The 20,853-nt window shown below is 34.8% G+C and overlaps 1 pseudogene; it reads right to left on the bottom strand.

Moving 5' to 3' along the window:
• Positions 1–8,760: 8,760 nt before the first annotated feature.
• LOC143632144 (DNA replication licensing factor MCM2-like) lies at positions 8,761–15,754 on the bottom strand (annotated as a pseudogene).
• Between the last annotated feature and the right edge of the window lie 5,099 nt (positions 15,755–20,853).

Here is a 20,853-nt window from a genome sequence, read left to right on the forward strand (position 1 = left end):
TTAATAAGACTTAACCAAGTATGTAGTTACATTGTTTTGGAACTAACAACGCACGTTAAGCGAGTGTTCGGTTTTGTCGGTCCAAACTTTGTTATGAGATCAAGTTGGATCCAACATTTCCAAGTACTTAAGAAAATATTTAAAAATCAATTTGTAACTATTTTTAAAGAAATATACAAGTCTTGATGGGTAAAAAAAAATACACTTGTGTGTCTTAAGCGAGCAAGAATCGGTTTGGTTCGATTTCCATCTCACAACAAGTTCATAGATGGTTTCCACATGTCCAAACACTAAATAACTTGTATAATAATGTACAAATAAAAAAAATACCAAAAGTTAACAATAAAGTCTTTAAACAAAAGTTCGGTTTTCGGTTCAGATCGTCTTTCGGGTTAAGACCGAGGTAAGATTCTACAAACCCATAACCATAGAATTTGTAAAAATGATTTTAGAAACTTAGATCTAACACTAAGTATGTTTAAACAAACAAAACTAGTAACAAAGTTCGGTTTACGGTTTAGAGCTATTTACGGTTAAACCGAAGCATAGACTTTTAAAAACCCATAACCATGGAACTTGTAAACATGACCAACAAACTAAAATAAGCAAGATTAATATGTATGAACAAGTTATATAGATGTATGTATATTAAGGACACGAAGTCCTCCATGAAGCCTTGCCTTATGGGGTCCGAAACCTCACCGACCGGAATCGGAGAAGTACTACCAAAGGTAAACAAGGGGTGTATATTATATATATGTTGCACAACCATAAACAAGTATTAATAAGGCTACATAAACTAATTAAGATGAAAGACCAAAATCCTTCAAGAACACTTAAGAAGATAACCTTGAATCTTTGATGTTTGAGAGAGTTTTTTTTTTTTTGAGTTGTAGCAAGGGAAAATGAAGAGGGAATGTGGTGTATATATAGGGTAATGTTGGTGGTCAAATATGGGTGTGAGACACAAGAGTTTTCATACAAAATGGATCAAGACAAAAACATAAAACAACAAATAAATAAATAAATAATAAATAAATAAAAATACAAATAAAAATAGGATGTTTTCAAGACCCAACAAGTGTGAAACAATATTGTAACATAAATCCATCATTTTGATTATAACATAAGCTTCGGTTTACAAATCGGGTCGGTTTACATAATAAACAAATACAAAAACGAATACAAACAAGACCCGAAATTGACGAATGTCACAAACTACTCTTTAATCCCTTGATTCTTCATCCAATATAGCTACCTACGCCATGCGGGAAAATACATAGTTTGTCAACATAAAGTTGAGCAAGTAATCAAGATTTTTGAATACATATAATATAAAAATGACAATTCCTTACGATAATATGAAATACTACAACTAGCATAACAACAATATAACAATAATATAAAAGTTGTATTTTCACTCGAATCCCATGGATAATGAGCTACTTCGACGGCGTATGATCATACTAATGAGGATGAAGATGAAGATGAGATACCAACCACCAAACATAAAATAAACACATAGTCACATTTACACGTATAACTAATTGGAGCATTATCATATAATACAAATAGTGGAATTGTAGTGAAAACATGATTAACGCATAACGCCCCCAAAATATAAAACGGTAAAAAGGGGGATGTGAATTACTTACCTTTAGTGAGTGGATTAGTGAGGATGAGATAATAATAAAAAAAATAAGGATGAACACGTTTAAGCCTTCGAAATACGTCAACCAAAATGTCCTAATTGTTTAACAATAATATTAATAAATGAGGAAAATAACCAATAACGATTTGAGATTCGATTAGATATTATTAGTCATTATTGCGATTTAATCGGTTTGATAAATGAGAGTCGCTTAGGTTTTAGATACCTTATTTATTGTTATTATACTTATTATTATTATAACTATTAGTGTTAATATTATTATTTGGTAACTAATATAAGTGATATATCATGTTCGTATTTTCAAGTAACTAGATTTTATAAATAAATAATAACCAATATTAGGTATTAATAAACATGGTATATACAAATGAACCATTATTGTCAATTATTTAATTATATATATATTTAGGTATATATATTACGGGAAAATTAATTGAATCTTTAAGCTAGATCGGTAAAAATACATTTTTTTGTTTCATATTATATATATATATATTTAGATAAGAAATTTGGTCAAAATATTGCTTTCGAGGTTCGGTCTCATTAAAACAAGGTTTATTTAATATTATATTATGATTATAATAAAAGTAAAACCAAGATTTAAACAAAAACAAAAATAAAATGAAAAACCGGGTCCAAGGGGTTCGAACCCGCGCCCTGGACCGGTTCACAAGGTTTTAATCACAACGCTCCAGCCAACGGGCTGGAGCTTTAGTTCATGTTTCAAATCATCGCAAAACTATATAACCAGACTCAACCCAGAACCAGTTTCAATTACAAACCCTTGCCGTTTAAACCCGATGATTCGTTCATTGTTCGTTTTAATTGACTTAGGGGTATTGTTAACTGATCAATACCGTTTATAGTGGCGGGATGAGGGTTAACGAGCATCAACGGGTCGCGGGTGAGCTTTAACGATCAACAGGTCCTGACGGCTACGTATTTAGCAATTGGGTTAGGGTTTGGCGTCGTGAGGGTATGAGGAAGATGTGTGCACGATTAATTGTATTATAGTTGTGTTTATATAGCGTTTTAGATGTCAATAAGGCCGCGGGTTTGATTGATTGTATTAGCTGTTGATTTGATTCGTTTTTTCCAATTTTAACGTGTCGGTGAGATCGCGTTTTGGTAATAAACGATTTGGTGTGAATTAATTTCATGATTATATCCGAAAATTGAGGTCCAAGTCAAGGTGGGGGGGGGGGGGTATACGGCGTGAGGAAGAAGAAATGAGGGAAATAGTTGAATTTTGTTGCAACTTGGTCATTGGTCTGTTGAGTTGGGTACAAAACGGGTATAAAGTTTAGTTAGGGGTTGATTTTGTCATTCTTGATAGTTTAATAAATATAAAAGGAAAAATTAAATAAAAGAGATCTTTTATTAATAACTTTTAACCGACTACGAATCGGGTCGGGTACAAACATGAAACGAAAAAAACCGAAATGTTACAAAAAGTCCTAAAAAATCGGTTTTGAAACTAGGGAAAAAGCATAACGACGTTAAGTATTTTTTAATGAAGGACCAGTGAGACAAAAATAGTTAAAAGGTAAAACCATAACTAGTGATAAATGTGGAATTATTATCGGCCAATACACAAAAGGTGGGATTATGTATTTTCAATTTTCCAATTATTATTCCATATGAATCAGACTTTCAAAACAACATGCCAAACACCCTTAATCCTTGAATGGAATAAGTAAAAAATAAACGAACTACCTGTTACATATGCTATGAGAATTTATTTTTTTAAAGGAACATATGTTTATGACAAATGACATGACCTTTTTCTTTCTTTTGTTATTAATGGTTTCACACATTTGGGCATAAGTCAATAGTAACCAACATTTGTTATTAATGGTTTTCACACATTTGGGCATAAGTCAATAGTAACCAACATTTTTAAGATTTTGATGTGTAGGTCGGACCCATCAAAGAGGGAATATAACAACATACAATCATGAATAATCTCGCTTGTTGAATTCATGTAGACACGTATTAATTAAGGCACTTCATTATAGATTGAGATCTTCTTCGAACTTGATGCACAAATAGATAGAATAGATCGCTGAAAAACTTATTTATTAAAATAAAATAATATAGTTTAAAATATTTACAAATATTTTTAATGTAATTAATAAAATATCATTCTGTTGCTTACTTGCTTTGAAAACATAGATCTATCTAACCTATTAGCATTTTCGTCTTTTTTTCCTACTTTTAAATTCAAAATTACACTAAAAAATTATATTTTCTTTCTAATTTTAAATTAATTAATACAATTTTTATACTTTTATCAGTACATTTTCTCTCTCATTCATTCACAACCACTTTTAACAAATATTAAAAAAATTATAAAGTGTGAATAGTAACATTTCAAATTTATAAAAAAAATCACTATATTTTTCTCTCCACTATTCACAACATCCTAAATTACTCTCTACATTATCAAACACTACTCACTGCATATTGTGGACGGGATGTTAATGCTCTTAAAGATCCTTCACTTGTGGCCTAGTGGCAGAGGGTTTGTCTTCTTTAACAGAGATCCAAGTCCAATGCTCGTAAATTGCACTTTGGGTGGAAATTGACCATGAAATATTTGAGCTAGGCATTGCTAGGTTGTTTGGTTGGTTTATAACTATTTGAAGTTGAAATCAATTAAATATATAAAATTTTGAATTTTTGTCTTATAAATGTGTATTTTAAAACGATTTAAATAATAACTAAACACCCTCATAGAACACAGAACATCGTTTTCTTTTGAGATATGGCCGATGTGTTTTAACTCAACTGATATTAGAGAAGTAAAAATTTGGACGGGAGACATCAAGGTTTCAAGTTCGAATTCGATCCCAATTGGTTTTACCACAATAGGAATTAGGATAACGAGTTTTCCCCGAAACATGAGATGGTGGGGCTGGGCAACTCAGCACTGTCTGCGATCGCAAGTGTATGGAGCCGCCTTTTACCATTAGTTACCCCGAATAGTCGAGCTTTATTCGTTGAAAAAAATTAACATTATAAACACTGTTTTTTGTTAACAAAATAATGTTGTTTTCTATAAATCGCCACCATACCTTTAGTCCTCCGTCATTAGTGGGGAAACACGTTTTTATGACCTTTTAGACCATTTAGTTTTCATGTTAGATAAAAAAAAAAAAACTTATCAACCCATCCATTTTACCAATAATTTTGAAAATATTATTATCAATTAACTTACACTTCTGTTCTCTAGCTTATGAAATAAGGGGCACATTTTTTGTACACCTGATCTAATAATTATACATCATTTTTTCTATAAACTACAGTTTATTAAAAGTATACCACAATTTACTTTGTAAAAAGTTATTTATTTAAAATAATTTAAGTAATTGAGATTTCATTTTTATTTACTTATTGTATTATCTATCCACTTGTTTCTAATATAAAAGGTCATCTTTTGTTTACTAGATTCCAAAAGTGTCGAATTTTAAAATATTTATCTATGTTTTCATTTTATCTTTAATCACAAAGCATTTTTTAAACGTGAGATCCGTTACCTGAGCATCGCCAATACTCAATAAGATATGATAAAACCCAATTTATATTAGACAAGTGACATCGAAGGAAATTAAAGGCATAACCATGTTATACATTTATTTTTTTCTCTAGTTCAGGTCACGGGTATACATTCGCACCCTTTAACTTCACGTAGGTGTTACATCATTTACTTTACCATTTTTCACGTCACCTCAAATGAAATTGTTTAACTCTCCTTAACCCCATCAACTAAATTTAAAACAGTTCTTAAATTCTTGTGTGTGAGTGTCGAGAATTTTAAAGCTTGTTAAGACTTTAAACCATCTTATTTCTTATGCTTCTTAACTTATAAAAGGAGTGACATCCCACTTATTAATATTTGTCAAATTAACTTTAACATCTTAAGAGGACGTTAAGGTATACCCCATGCCCTCATAAATTGTTAGCATCCAATAATGACTGCTAAAGAGTTAAATTAAAAATGCTAAAAAAGGAAAGCACTAACTTATGTTCGGGGTTAACGATTAATATTGTAGGTGATGAAAAGAAAGAGCAATGTAAATAAAGAGACAGGCATTGGGTGAAGCGTTCATTTGGCTAACCAAATGACAATAATGTCCTTGGAAAATGGGTCCACCATATTGTTTATTAATGCTAGTTATGTGTGCTTAAGGGTAAACTTGGAAATTGGTTAATAAATTTTGAAAGTGAACATTTGTAATGGGACAAATAAAAAAGAAAATATGAACACTTTTAATGGGACGGAGGAAGTATATATATATATACGTGTGTATTAAATTACCTGGCTTATGATAAAATGAATAGATGTGCTTGGGTATTATTATGGGGTGTTAAGTGTAAAGCATTCAAACCAAGTCAACGCGAACAAGAAGACTTTTATATTTAGTCATCTTCATATCATGCGATCGATTTTTCTCTTCACAAATAGGTATGCATGGCTAGCATTAGCATATATCACAAGTGTATACACTTAAAACATCTTTCATAAAGGGGTTGCTGTCACAATAAGGCTCCCACATAAGCCGCTCATGGAAGGGGCATATGTCAACCTTAGGACAAACTCGCCTATCTAGCTGAAGTCACATCATTCTGGTTAAAGCAATCTAATGTGACTACACTGAGATGTTGTCATGAGCTTAGACCTATTCTCTAAAAGTAGACAGATGTCATCCCTGTCATAGCGGTTTACTTGACAACTTTTACTTTAGAACTAACTGATCGAGTACACGCATTTTAAGACCAAGATGGCTCCCCTACCATAGAAGGCAATCCCACTTATGAATAATGTTAAAGAAAGTATCCCAATTCCCAAGTGAAGCGAGTTATGAACTCATACTCATTTCTTAAACAAAAAGGATACACATACACTGAACCATCTAATATGTGAAACTTTTGAGCATGTTTCAATCTCAATCTATGATAATTAACCAATTTTCATGAGGTTATGCTCTCCACATGGTAATTTTATTAAAAATTAAGGGATAATTTATACAAAGTATATCTTTGTTATATATGATAAGAGGCTATTTGAACACTTGCACATCCAATCTAGGAGTCTAGATCATAATTAAAATTTACAAATCAGATATATAACGCGTGTACACACAAAACATTTTCATAAACTTCATATACAAATTGCACGAATGATTCATGTGATTTGCTTATATTTTTGACACGCTGTATAGAATTTGATATTTAACACATTACATAAACTTTTCTTTGACATGATATAATAACCATTTTACTTATTATATTACATATAAAAGAAAACCTAAAGCTACAGTAAAAGAGATTGTGGTCCAATCAGTGGGTGTTATGTGACAGCCACTAAGTTTCTTTTTTTTATTATTATTTTTTTCGAAATCTATTTTTGAATTTATTGATGTGAAACTGGGTGAGGTAACAAAAATGGAAGCTAGTGTGGTGGTTTTGTTGTGTTGTTGCAAGTTCTAGGTCCCGAGTTCGAGCCTCTTTGAGGTGTCATTTGAAAGTAATAAAAGTAACAAAAAAATGAAGCTGCTGTTGAGGTATTATTTTGTTGTAGTAACTTGCAAGTCCGAGTTTGAGCCTTCTTGAAGCCATTTTTTTTTTGTTTTTTTAAATAGAAATAGATTTTTGTCTTTATAGATTTCATACTTATCAAGCAATGAAAAAGTAAGGTGGTGTGGTGTTTCGTTTTTAATTTTGTTTTAAATACGTTAGTTTGAGGAATTATTATTTTTTTTGTTTATTTTTGATGCCCTATAGAATGTTGCCGATATCAATCGAATTCGCGTCAACTTACGAAAACGACGCCCGGGTGTAACCAACACAGAACTTGCGCCGGGTAACAACCTAGTTTTAGATAAAATATAAGAACCCTTATCATGTTTTTATGTGATTGTTATTTTATTTTAAAGGTGATTTGTAATATATATTTTTCTTATTTATAATAAGAATTTATGATACTGAAAAATAAAAATAGATTTGACAATTATAATTTATACGTGTGCTTACAGATCACATATATTAAAAATTAAAAAAAGTTAAGATTCTTTAAGGTTGATACTTGATGTCTTTTTCTCTCCACAATTTGCTCAATCATCTTATGCTAAAAAGTCATAAACCACTACGACTTGATTGTTGACATTTACTAATGTCATGATGTAAGCCGCGTTTCATATTAACCAGCCTCAAAAGTTTAATCAGGATTTTAAGGTTTGCTTGTATGTGGTAATAAAATGAACGGAATAATGAAATGGACAACAGAATGGAATAGATCATTAACATTTCAATTTTGTTTGGTTACTAAGTAACAAAACTAGGAATAAAATTTCATAATTTTGTTCCACAGCAAGTGCAGAACTCTCTAGCGTAACAAACGGTGAGACAAAAACTCGGTTGGGCTCGATATTCGAACTGATAACCTGGCAAGGCGTAACTTAAGTTCTTAATTGCCATAACCCATCGAAAATGACACTAGTAGAGTAGGGATCGAATTCCATCTATCCTACCACTAGGTCATAAGTGGGGATTTAGAACATAACTTTGGTAGACAAAATATAATAGAAACTTTAAAACTTTAGTTATTAGAGATTAGAGATTATGTCATGCTCATTAATATAAGAAAATATTTTTTATAACTAATTTTAGATATTTAAGTTATTTGTTGACACGTTAGGCGATGTACATTAATTAAGTTTATATATAGTATTATATTCCCGCCAAGATAGAATCTCTCCTAATTATTTTATAAGTTATTATCAACAGAAAACGGTATTATGTGTAGGTTGAGTATTTGTTGTTGTTTCATAATATCAAACCATGTGCGACCGCTTGTTTTTCTTATAAAATACAACCATCAAAATATCGATACAGATCACCAAATTAATCATAAAACAATTATATAAATATCACGATTATAAAAGTCCCAAATGGAACAACTAAATATGTGATCAATCTTTCAATTAAATCAAAAAAATATTAAAAATATTTAATATTTTATTATCAAATCAGATGGAGTAAGGTATTAAATTAAAAAAACAGAGAGTGAGAGAAAATGCTTTAAATTAATTTATATTGTACAAGTAACTTGAAAAAAAAAATAGGGTTAAGTTATAATATAAAATATGGTTTTTATAGGAAAGATAAAAATTAATCTAGTTTATTGATTTTGAGTATGGATGGTTGAGATTAGTTTATGGGTGAAATCATGCGTTACATACTTACATAAGGGAAATGACATTATCGAAATAACACATTTGTTGACTCCCCCCCAACATGCAATACACGTGTCAATCCTCCCACCATTTTAAAATGTACATAACTTTGGTATTTAAAAAAATAATAATAAAATCATCATAATAATGAGTGCTTTTATATTTTATATGAATATCATATTGCTATATAAAAACAAATAAAAAAATTAGTGGGTTTTTTACAAATTGTGTTTTATGATAATTGTGTTTTATAAAATTATGTTCTACAAAACTGTGTTATACAATTGTACTTTTATATTGTGTTTTACCATTGCGTTTTTTACATTGTGTTTTCATAGCCTTTCCATCGTGCTTTTTCCGACGACTTTCCGGCCAAAATTCCCAACGACTTTTCCGGTCAAAAAATTCCGACGACTTTTCCGGCCAAAATTCCTTCGACTTTTCCGGTGAAAATTTCCGACGACTTTTCTGGTGAAATTTCCGACGAAATTTCCCGGCAACTTTTATGGCGAGGTGGCGGCGGTGGGTGACGGTTGCGATAGGTGATGGAGTTGTTGATGATTGTATAAGATGAGTGAAGATGTAAGTGATAATTTAAGATTAAATTAAGTGGGGATATTGTGAATATGTAATCTCTATGTAGAGTTAAAAATAGGGTTAAAAAGCTTGAATATATTGCATAAATTGCTAAAAGCAAGCTTTGGTTCCTTCCAAGTTCACGCATCCAACCCACATAACATGATATTGCCCATTCCCCTTTTGTCTGGGTATCTCCAGTCAAGTGTCTTTCCTTTTAACGTCTTATGTGGATTATCCTCACATGCTTCTTTTTTTTCTTTTTTCCAATAAGACATATTTTCACACCCACCAAATATTTTCATTCCTGCTAGGCCATTCTAAAAAGTTTGTGTTTCGTGACTCGCTCCAAACTGACTAGTTAGGTTTAGACTGCTTATCGACACATTTAAGTTAAAGCCCAAAAATTTAGTATACCTAAAGTTTACAGTTATTAATTATGCATGATGTGTGTGTTAAAAGTATACAATTTTTTCTTATATATGTTAATATGGGATTATGGGTGAATAATAAAATTAATTTCAAAGAATAAACGAGCTGACTCGAAAAGCCACGAGCCAGCTCGAGGTTTTTATGAGTCGAGCTAGAGCTCAATATGTTGGCGCGTTACCTGGAAAAGCTTGGCTCGTTTACAGCCAAGCTAAAACAAATTTCCAACCGTCACTTTTGAAATCCCCATGACAACACATGGATATACTTGTTGGTTTGTTGGTGACAACACCTCATAAAGTATTTATTAGGGCTCTTTTTATGACAAATAAACATAAGCCTGGAAAATGCCATAAAACTTTTATCACATAGCCTGAATGTTGCTATGATTCTTGCATTTATGTAATTCCAGATTTAAGCACAATCACATGAGGATTCATCTACTATCCCAAGGATACATCTACTATGAGTACTATCCCATTTTTTACATAAAAATAATGAAGTTATATATAAAATATTCTTTACTATTATTACTCTTGAATATTTCAATTAGAGCCGCATGATATGAACCGGGTCATTTTTAGTACTGTTTAAAATGAAACACGTCTGATTAGGTTGACTCCCACATATGCTTTTATTTGGTTGAGAACATACCACTTTACCATCAGGCAGCAGGATGACAGAATGATCATCAGGAACAAATAATGCTTTAACTTTCATTACTAAACACTATTATTAGGAAACTATATATATTAATTTTAGTAATGGCTTTGGGGGATACTGACTTATTCCCGGTGGAGGTAGGCCTTCATCAGGGCTCGGCACTGAGCCCTTTCCTTTTCGCAATAATCTTGTACGAGTTGTCAAAGTCAATTCAGGAGACAGTCCCTTGGTGCATGATGTTCGCAGACGATATTGTCTTAGTGGCTGAGAGAAAACAAGATCTGAACATAAGGTTAGAGGAGTGGCGAGCAGCTTTAGAAAATAAAGGTTTAAGGATTAGTCGCTCAAAGACTGAGTATCTCAATTGTAACTTTAGCGGGATAAACGATGATGACAAGATCCAGATCACCATCGAAGACCAAGTGGTTCCGCAGGTAACGAAGTTCAAATATCTAGAATCGTTTGTCCAGAGTGATGGGGAAATAGATAGCGACGTGGCCCACCGTGTCCAAGTTGGATGGAGTAAATGAAGGGCAGCTACAGGAGTTTTGTGCAACAAGAGATTCCCAAACAGGCTAAAGGGTAAATTTTATAGGGTTGCGGTTAGATCGGCGATGTTATATGGAACAGACTGCTGGGCCATCAAGAAGTCACATGCGTGTAAGCTAGAGGTTGCAGAAATGAGAATGCTAAGGTGGATGTGTGTGCACACACGATTGGATCGGATAAGAAATGAGGTTTTTCGAGAGAGATTAGAGGTTGTTAATATCTCAGATAAGACAAGAGAGGGGAGATTGAGATGGTTTGGACATGTTAAAAGAAGAGAGACGACGGCTCCTGTCCGATCTGTAGAAACTCTTAGTATAGAGGGGAGGAGGGATAGAGGACGTCCCAAATTAACTTGGGCCGAGAGGATTAAGCATGATTTGATAGATTTGCACCTCTCCGAGGACATGGTTGAGGATAGGAATTCTTGGAGACGCAGGATTAAGGATAAGGACTTTTAGGAGAAATGTAGAGTTTTGATTATATTTTTATCATAGGGGGCGTTTCTTCACCTTATTTCGGGTGAAAAATGATATATTACTATAATACCCTATCCTCAAATTAGTATTTATAACACATATTTAGTATTAAGTGCTAATATCACTACTATTAATTTTCCATATTTAGTATCACTATTATTACTATAACACATATTTAGTATTGATCTATTCATTATAATATCACTATTATTGATCTATTCATTACTAATATCACTATTATTATTATTATAACACATATTTGGTATTCATTACTAATATTACTATTATTATTGATCCCATGCATATTGTTTTCGAGCCGGGGGTCTCTGTGGAAGCAACCTCTCTATCCCTTTGGGATGGAGGTACGGTTTGCCTACATCTCACCCTCCCCAGACTCTGCTAACAGTTTTGCTGTTGGTGGGATTTATACCGGGTATGGTTGTTGTTTTAGTAATGGCTTTCAACCAATTTCCCCTTTTTAACCAATACTTTTTCCTATTCATAGATTACAACCCAAACAACCATTTTATAACTACTTAAATTTAGTTTTGAACTTTCGATGCAATTGCAAAATCATAAAATATGTACAGCATCACACCTCTGCATTTCACTAAATCAATGCAAGTTGGAAATCATCTAGGAATATAATGGATTCAAGTTCCAAATATCAACTAGAATGATAGGAGTCCATATACTCCTAGGAGAGACATGATTGTGCTTCCCAAGATAATAACATCCACAAACAAACAAAGATATAGATAAGATATCAAGAAAGTAACACACAACAATCAATCAGGTAAAGACAAATCATGGGCTAATTTAATTGACCAAGATACATGGCATTGAAACCATGTTGCATGATACAGTGATGCATTTGTATATCATGCATATATGTATTTCACCATTCATACATTATATACGTAACATCAAACTAACACCATAAACCAGCATAAACATCAACAGTCACCCATTCAACCCCTGCATATAAATACAAAAAATAAATAAATAAATAAAAACTAGAGTAATTTGCATTGCAACGCATCCACCTTCACATCAACATGTGTAACATCTACACGAGGCCCGAAAATATCTCTTCACTACGCACCGCATCATTCACTAGCTGACTCAGTAGATGCAGCATAAGCGCATTCAAATGTTTCTTAAATGTCGCATACTTGTTAAAGCTTTGCACCACATTTTTGGAAGTAACTTTTTTAGCATTTTAACCTTAAAACATGACATATTTGCCAAAAAAAAAAGTGTTTCTAAATCATAATACTACCTTTTGAAGGGTTGTTTGCACTTCAAACTTTTGAGTTGAAATAAAGGAGTCCAGAGCACGACATGAATCGCCATGTCAACATCTTCTTGAGTGACATGTTGCCTAAGGTGCATTCGAACATGAGCTTCAGACATCCAAATCATTGATTCCATATGACTCACGGCTATTGGAACTCCATGTCCTTGCTACACACGTGTACACTTGATTAATCGTTTAAAACAAATTAAATCCTTGATTAAATTTACATTAAAACATGTTTTTATGAGAAACTAAGAGATATTTCTCTTCTTAGATCAGCCTAGGCTTCCGTGAGTTTGTCTAAATCAGCATCGTGCAACCTCGGAAATGCATTTAACTTGGCGTGTCATGTGACCTATCTTCTTCTTGAGAAAGCATCTAAATGAAAAAACTTCTTGTATCAAAGCACAAATCCCAAAATAAATATATATAAAAAGTTATGTCGGGTACATCGGGTATATAATCGGGCAAATAGGTTAATGTTATCGGATAATAGACTATATTACAAGTCCCAAACCCACGGAAAATTTCAAAACCAATCCCAAACCTCCTAATATGTTGGATATTGCCTATCCCAATCGTGTTGGGTTTTCACATCGGATTCGGGTTTCATTGCCATCTCTACTTATATTGTGATCATTGTAATATTGTTCACTAATGAATTAATTTATGTACAATTTAGTAAAAATACTACCTTTTGGCATAGACTTAAAATGACTCTCTGTTGCAAACTTTGCAAGCATCTCGTCCATGACAGGATCCACCTTATCCGATACATCGAACCGGTTTTCATCCATGCTAATCACAACCATACACAAAAACATGAAAAGAAAAAGAAGCTTAAATAATATTAAGTTATTAATATATGTATATATAAGTTGTAACCTTCACAACACAGAGAATATATAAGTTGTGAAAAGTTTTTGAAGAATTATATCTGCAGAAATGAATGCAATTTAAAACAATAAGATATTGAAATTAGTTTTCGCATACGTAGCCTACCACCCTCCTATTGGATTAGCTGCAGCGATAACTGAGCATCAAGCTTGAGGTGAAGTTACAATTCCAGCTTTAGATACGGTGATCATGCTTTGTCGTTCCATTGCTTCATGAATACTCACCCTATTGATGTCAAAAATGTAATCAGACATTTAACTATTTGTTGCTCATCCATTTTGTCAAATTCAACAATAAGGCATGTCCACTTGCGTGTGACCGGAACCTTGGGGCTGCCGTAAGACCTACGACAGAAGCACCTTTCTCGGTTGTGTGACCGGTCTTTTCAACTTGCGTGTGACCGGTCTTTTCAACATACCTTCAAAACAAAGTTAGCAAGAAAGTTAAAACTATTGTTAGTTTTGTTGTTAATGTGACTATGCAATAAAATGCTTTTTACATAATTAAACACTTACTTAAGGAACTGAGATTTTGCAGTGCTAGGATCACCTAATAAAAAGCACATTTACGTCTCCACGCAGCATATGTTTTCCTTCAACATTTTCTCCTTGACCTCCAAACATGGCAAGAGCAATTGCGTAGTTTTTATATCTTCATGACCATATATTGATGGAGCAACTGACTTGATAATCTGGTTAAATGTTATTATCACATATTGTAACAGATATTAATATACTAGAGTAGTACTAAATAAGCAATTTAAAAACATACTGGTTCCCAATCCGTGGATCTTTAGATAACTTCTCATTTTCTGCTCTGTCCTCTTGTGTAAGTAAGTTTATAGGCTGAAAACAAATCTTGTTTGTTAGTAACATGGTTTACTTCAATGGCTGAAATCAAAGTTGTTTGTGTAAATGCCTGTGACTTCCTGAAAATTACATTAAAAGTAAGAATATGTTGAGATGGTTATACTTTACTGATATAGAAGATAAAAAAAACTCAAGGCATAAATTGGATTAAGTGAATATTACTAGCAGTTCCTCGTTTCGAGCTTCTTTTCTAAAGCTCGAGCTCGGCTCGTTTATTATTTATTAATTCATTTATATGCGTTTTTAATTATTATTATATATTTTGTAAAAAAAAAAAAACTTTAACAAGCTTAAGCTCAACCTGAACTCACGTTGTATGTCAAACGAGCAAAAGCTCGGCTCGAGATCGGTTTTGCAATGTAAAAATAATACATAATGATAATTATTAGAATCGTAATTACAGAGATATTATATAATGCAAAGTTACCAATCTAAACACACTAAATAAGGAAACCGAATCATTATAAACAAGGTGACATATATCGTGTATCTTCCTCATATCAATCGTATATCTTCCGCTAATATTCCCCCTCAGTTTCAACGGGAGTATGAACGCACATTTAAACTGGACCTGACTGATTCGAACAGCTGTCGTGGAAGACCCTTGGTAAAAGTATCAGCATATTGAAGGCTGAAGGAACATGAAGCACTCGAACATGTCCGATTTGAACCTTTTCCCTGACAAACTGTATATCCATTTCAATATGTTTCGTCCTCTGATGTTGTACTGGATTGGCCGAAAGGTATACTTCAGATATGTTATCACAATATATAATTGTAGCTTTACGAACGGGCACCCGCAATTCAAGAAGAAGATTGCGAATCCATGTAGCTTCAGCAACAGCGTTGGCAACCCCCCTGTATTCAGCTTCGGCACTAGAGCGTGACAAGGTCGGTTGTCGTTTCGAGGACCATGATACTAAGTTGTCACCAAGAAAGATAGAGTAGCCCGAAGTAAACCGACGTGTATCAGGACATCCGCCCCAGTCCGTATCCGAGTATGCGGTGAGAGCGTAAGTAGACGAAGCTGAAATACAAATGCCGAGGTCTATAGTACCATGAATATATCTCAATAGGCGCTTCATGAATGCAAGATGTGAGTCACGGGGGGGGGGGGGGGGCATGCATAAACAAGCAAAGCTGTTGGACCGTGTAAGATATGTCCGGGCGAGTAAATGTTAGACACTGAAGTGCCCCAACAACACTACGATAAAAGGTGCCGTCTGGTAAAAGTTCCCCCTCATTAGCACTAAGCTTATAGCTAGTGTCGACGGGAGTGGGACATGGTTTACATGTCGTCATAGATGCTCGATGTAATATATCCCGTGCATATTTCGATTGGGATAGAAAAATGTCCCGATTATCCCGAGTGACTGAAATGCCAAGGAAGTGATGAAGAGGCCCCAAGTCAGACATAGCACATTCACTGCATAACCTTGCAATGATTCGATTACGAAGCACACTAGTAGAAGTGGTGAGTACAATATCATCGATATAAAGAAGCAAGTATGCTATCTGATCGCCGTGGTGATAAACAAATAGGGAAGTATCACAAACACTATTCTTGAATCCCAATGATAATAAAAATGAAGAAAAACTGGTGTACCATGCCCGAGGAGCCTGTTTTAACCCACACAATGACTTATTCAATTTACACACGTGGTGCGGGAAGTTCGGATGTACGAATCCAGGTGGTTGTTGAACAAACACAGTTTCTTGTAAGTTGCCATGTAAAAATGCATTTTTTTACGTCCAATTGATGTATAGGCCAAGCTCGTGAAATGGCTAGGGACAAAACTGTACGTATAGTTGCCGGTTTAACAACCTGGCTGAACGTCTCGGTGCAATCAATACCCACCGTCTGAGATTTACCATTGCAAACCAATCGAGCTTTATATTTATCCAATAAGCCATCGGCTTTGAATTTGTGGCGAAAAAGCCACATGGATCGGATAACCGGGCTATTCGTCAAGTGTGATTAGCCTGTAACGCGCTAAATTCGTCGTTCATGGCACGCAACCAATTTGGATCCGATAAGGCCTTAATATAGGAAGTGGGGATGAGTGACACGGTATATGTGGCTGCGAGATTATATTTTGGATTCGGTTTAACGATCCCGGTTTTAGCTCGAGTTCGAATGGGGGAGCACTATTATGGGAAACTGTTTGGGTTGTGGGGAGATGGGTAACGGAGGAGTCTGGGGTAGGCGAAGTGGGAGGGATTGTAGGTGTTGTTTGTGTTTGATGTGGGTCGGGTGTGGATTGGCCAGAGAAGGGGGTGCTATGGGAGATGGGGTCTGGTCGGTTGTGATTGGAGGGGCTGAGGTATGAAATTGATAGTTGGAGTGTATGATGGGGTAAGGTTCATCCAAAAAAGAGTAGGAGCTTTGAGATTGAGCGATGGTGGTAAAAGGGAATGAATGTTCATTGAACTGGACATGCCGAGAGATATGAACTAGACCGGTTTGGGGATCGTAACAACGGTAGCCACGAAAGTCGGATGGGTATCCTAAGAAAATGCAACGAGTGGCCCGTGGCGAAATTTTATTTGTTTGGGTTGCAGACAAATTTGGGTAACATTCGCACCCGAACACTCGTGTGAAGGGCTTCCACCCAAAATGATGAGGGAAGCCGAGCATGGATGAGGAGAGCACGAATGATATCATTAATGCGTCGGATCATGCGTTCAGCACGCCCATTCTGTTGGGAAGTTTGAGGACAAGCAAAGCGAAATAAGAGTCCGTTTATCTGGGCAAAGGACTTGAAATTATTATTATTGAATTCACCTCCAAGGTTACATTGAATGTTTTGATATGGACGTTGAATTGGGTATTAATAAGTTTGTGAAACTTAACAAAGGTTGAAAAATTTTCAGATTTGAATTTTAATGGATATACCCAAATATAATTAGAGTAATTGTCTATTAGGACCATGTAATATTTGTAGCCAGAATTGCTAGGGACGGGGGATGTCCATAGGTCACAATGTATAATATCAAATGGTTTAAGAGTAATAGACATCGATTCATTAAATGGTAAACGTTTGCTATTAGAAAGATGACATGATGAACAAAATGGAGAATCAACTCTTTTATTACATTTAAAATTGAAAAAAACGACTAAGATAATCTAGCACGGTCGCGCCGGGGTGCCCGAGACGATCATGCCAAGGAACAGTTGATGATGAAGATAGCAAAGTAAAAGCAGGTGGAGTGAATGGGTAGAGGTCGCCAAAGCTATTGTGTTGGGAAAGGAGGTGTCCATCCTTGAGATCTTTCAAAGAAAAACCAAAAGGGTCAAATTCAACGGAAACTTGGTTATATTTTCGAATAGATAGTAAATCTTTTATAACTTGTGGAGAGTGAATTATATGGTTTAATTTGTAGGTTTTATTTGGGAGGATGTGAAAGCCATTACCGGATCCGTTGGTCTGCAATCGCTCGCCATTACCAACAAAAATACTATTAGAGGATAATGACAAAGGGGAAGTGATCTTACCCGATGTCCAGGGTAATATGAGATGAAGCTCTTTTATCCATGTGCCAATAAGGTTCCACGGTGTGACATCCCATATCGGTTGAGGAGGAGAACTAAACCTTCTTTATAAGGAGGTGGATCCCTTCTACATCATAACGCGTTTTAGGCGCTTAATGGTAGTGGATGAGAGAAGAACTCCACAGTTAAGCGTGCTCAGGTGGGAGCAGTATCAGGATGGGTGACCTCCTAGGAAGTCTTCACCTGGGCAACCAAAAGCAAATCCGTGAGGCAATGGTGGTATGTCCTGGCTAAAACGGACAATATTGAAGTCTTCACCTGGGCAACCAAAAGCAAATCCGTGAGGCAATGGTGGTATGTCCTAGCCAAAGCAGACAATATTATGGTGTGGCGGTAGCTGGGATGTTACACACGGTGTTCAAATTCATGTTGTGGAGGGCGGTACCGAAATCACTAGGCTGAGTCTGTTAAGGGGAGCTTGACCAAAACCGGGTGGCACGCGTTGGGCCGAAGCCAAATGGGCCTGATGTTGGGGAGAAAATGGGGCTGATGGATAAGGTGTTGGAGGTGGAGTCCAATGCTGGGTTTGGTTAAGGTATTAGGCTTGATGTTGAGGTCCATAACCGGTTTGGTCAAAATAAGAAGGAGATCCAAATTGATTATGTCCCCATGGTGCCCTAGTTCCAACCATACGACCACCTCCTCTTCCCCTGTATTGGCCGCTGCCACCATGTGCAGGACCACCACGACCTCTACTGCGATAATTAGGGTCATAATTGTTTCCCATATAGTTGGAATTTGGTGGTGGGTGGTTGGCATGATTCTTATTTGGACCCTTGTTTGTGGGTTTTGTTGTAAGCAGCAGGGAATCACGAGAGGAATTCGTGGTTTTTCCTGGCCGAGCGGCCTGGCGTTGTTGTTCTTTCTGCACCATTTGACGAGCTTCATCCCAAGTTGGGCAACTATTGTTGATAATTGTACCAATTGTGTCCAGTTCAAGTGGTAACCCGCGAACCATCTGCATAACCAGTCGGGTTGCGCTCACTGGTTGTTCTAAATCACCCAATTGTCCGGAAATTTCTTTGAGCTTCTTACAATAATCATCAAGGGAGCCACAAACTGCAAGGGTTGTATTAGTAAACTCGTGTTCGAGAGTGGCAGCCCGAGATTGTTTGTTGCACATAAATATGTCATGGAGTTTTGTCCATGCTTGATGTGCGGTGTTGTCACACCCCGACCAAAGGCAGCGGCACATGCCGAGGTGTAACGATTGTCCATAAGCATATGACACTAATTAAAGTGACAGTATTTAATAAACTCATTTCATTTCACAACATCGAAAATGTCACATAACAATTATCCATAAAATAACCATAAACAAGATATCACAAAATATGGCAAATTGATATTGTTCATTTTTACTAATATCCTAAGGTCTTTGATGTCGTTTTCTTCACAATCATAAATCAACCAAGATGCAAACCTGCAACATTTCATAAAATAAAGTTTGTCAACACAAAGGTCGGTGAGCAATTCATAAGTTTAATCATATTAGTATATAATAAAGATAGCCACAGAACTTGCATACGAAACGATAAATAAAAGTGGTAATTTGGATAAATAGATATCGCTAAACACATTAGCGACACCTAGCTATAAGGGGATGCCAAATAGTCTAGGATTTTATAGTTATCGTTAATTGCATTACGTTAACGACACCTTGCTATAAGGGGATGCCAAATAGTCTAGGATTTTATAGTTCCACCAACCAAAAGCGATAAACACATAGGCATATAAGCATAGAACACCAAATCGAGCAATTATTTAGGTAAAGTATACAACTACGTTTGTGGTTTAAGATTCAAATATAAAGCATTTTGTTGAATAAGTATGAAATATCACCCCCAAAATAAAAGATGGAAAATGGGGTATGAAGTACTCACCTTCAAGTGGTAAACTTGAAAGATGATAATTTGGAGATTTGTCGGAACGACGAGTTTAACGCACAATGCCTAAAAAGAAAAGAAGTCTTGAATTTAGAAAGGTTGTCTTGAAGGTCTTTAAACAAAATAAATGTTGAGAAATGTAAATAATTAAAGTTCAAGGTTTAAAATGTGACTATTTAAGAATTTATAATAATAACCCTTTAAAAATGTAAGTTTGCTCGAAACCGGGTTAAAGTATCTAACATTAATATTTACTCAACCTATGTTAAGTAATAAGGTGGGTAAAATGCAAGAATGCAAATCCCTTTGGAATAAAGATACTAAAACGGGTTTTTTTTATCGAGTGTTCGGGTTGTCGGTTCGGGTCTTGATAATTGGTCAAACCCAAAGTCAACTTTCCAAAATATTGAATGTTATGAGATAACTCAATAAAATTTAATAAGACTTAACCAAGTATGTAGTTCCATTGTTTTAGAACTAACAACGCACGTTAAGCGAGTGTTCGGTTTTGTCGGTCCAAACTTTGTTATGAGATCAAGTTGGATCCAACATTTCCAAGTACTTAAGAAAATATTTAAAAATCAATTTGTAACTATTTTTAAAGAAATATACAAGTCTTGATGGCTAAAAAAAAACACACTTGTGTGTCTTAAGCGAACAAGAATCGGTTTGGTTCGGTTTCCATCTTACAACAAGTTCATAGATGGTTTCCACATGTCCAAACACTAAATAACTTGTATAATAA

This window comes from Bidens hawaiensis, unplaced genomic scaffold (genome assembly GCF_021521415.1).
Source record: "Bidens hawaiensis isolate Kalapana, Puna unplaced genomic scaffold, B.hawaiensis_p1.1 tig00006365_1, whole genome shotgun sequence".
In the NCBI taxonomy this organism is placed as follows: Eukaryota; Viridiplantae; Streptophyta; class Magnoliopsida; order Asterales; family Asteraceae; genus Bidens; species Bidens hawaiensis.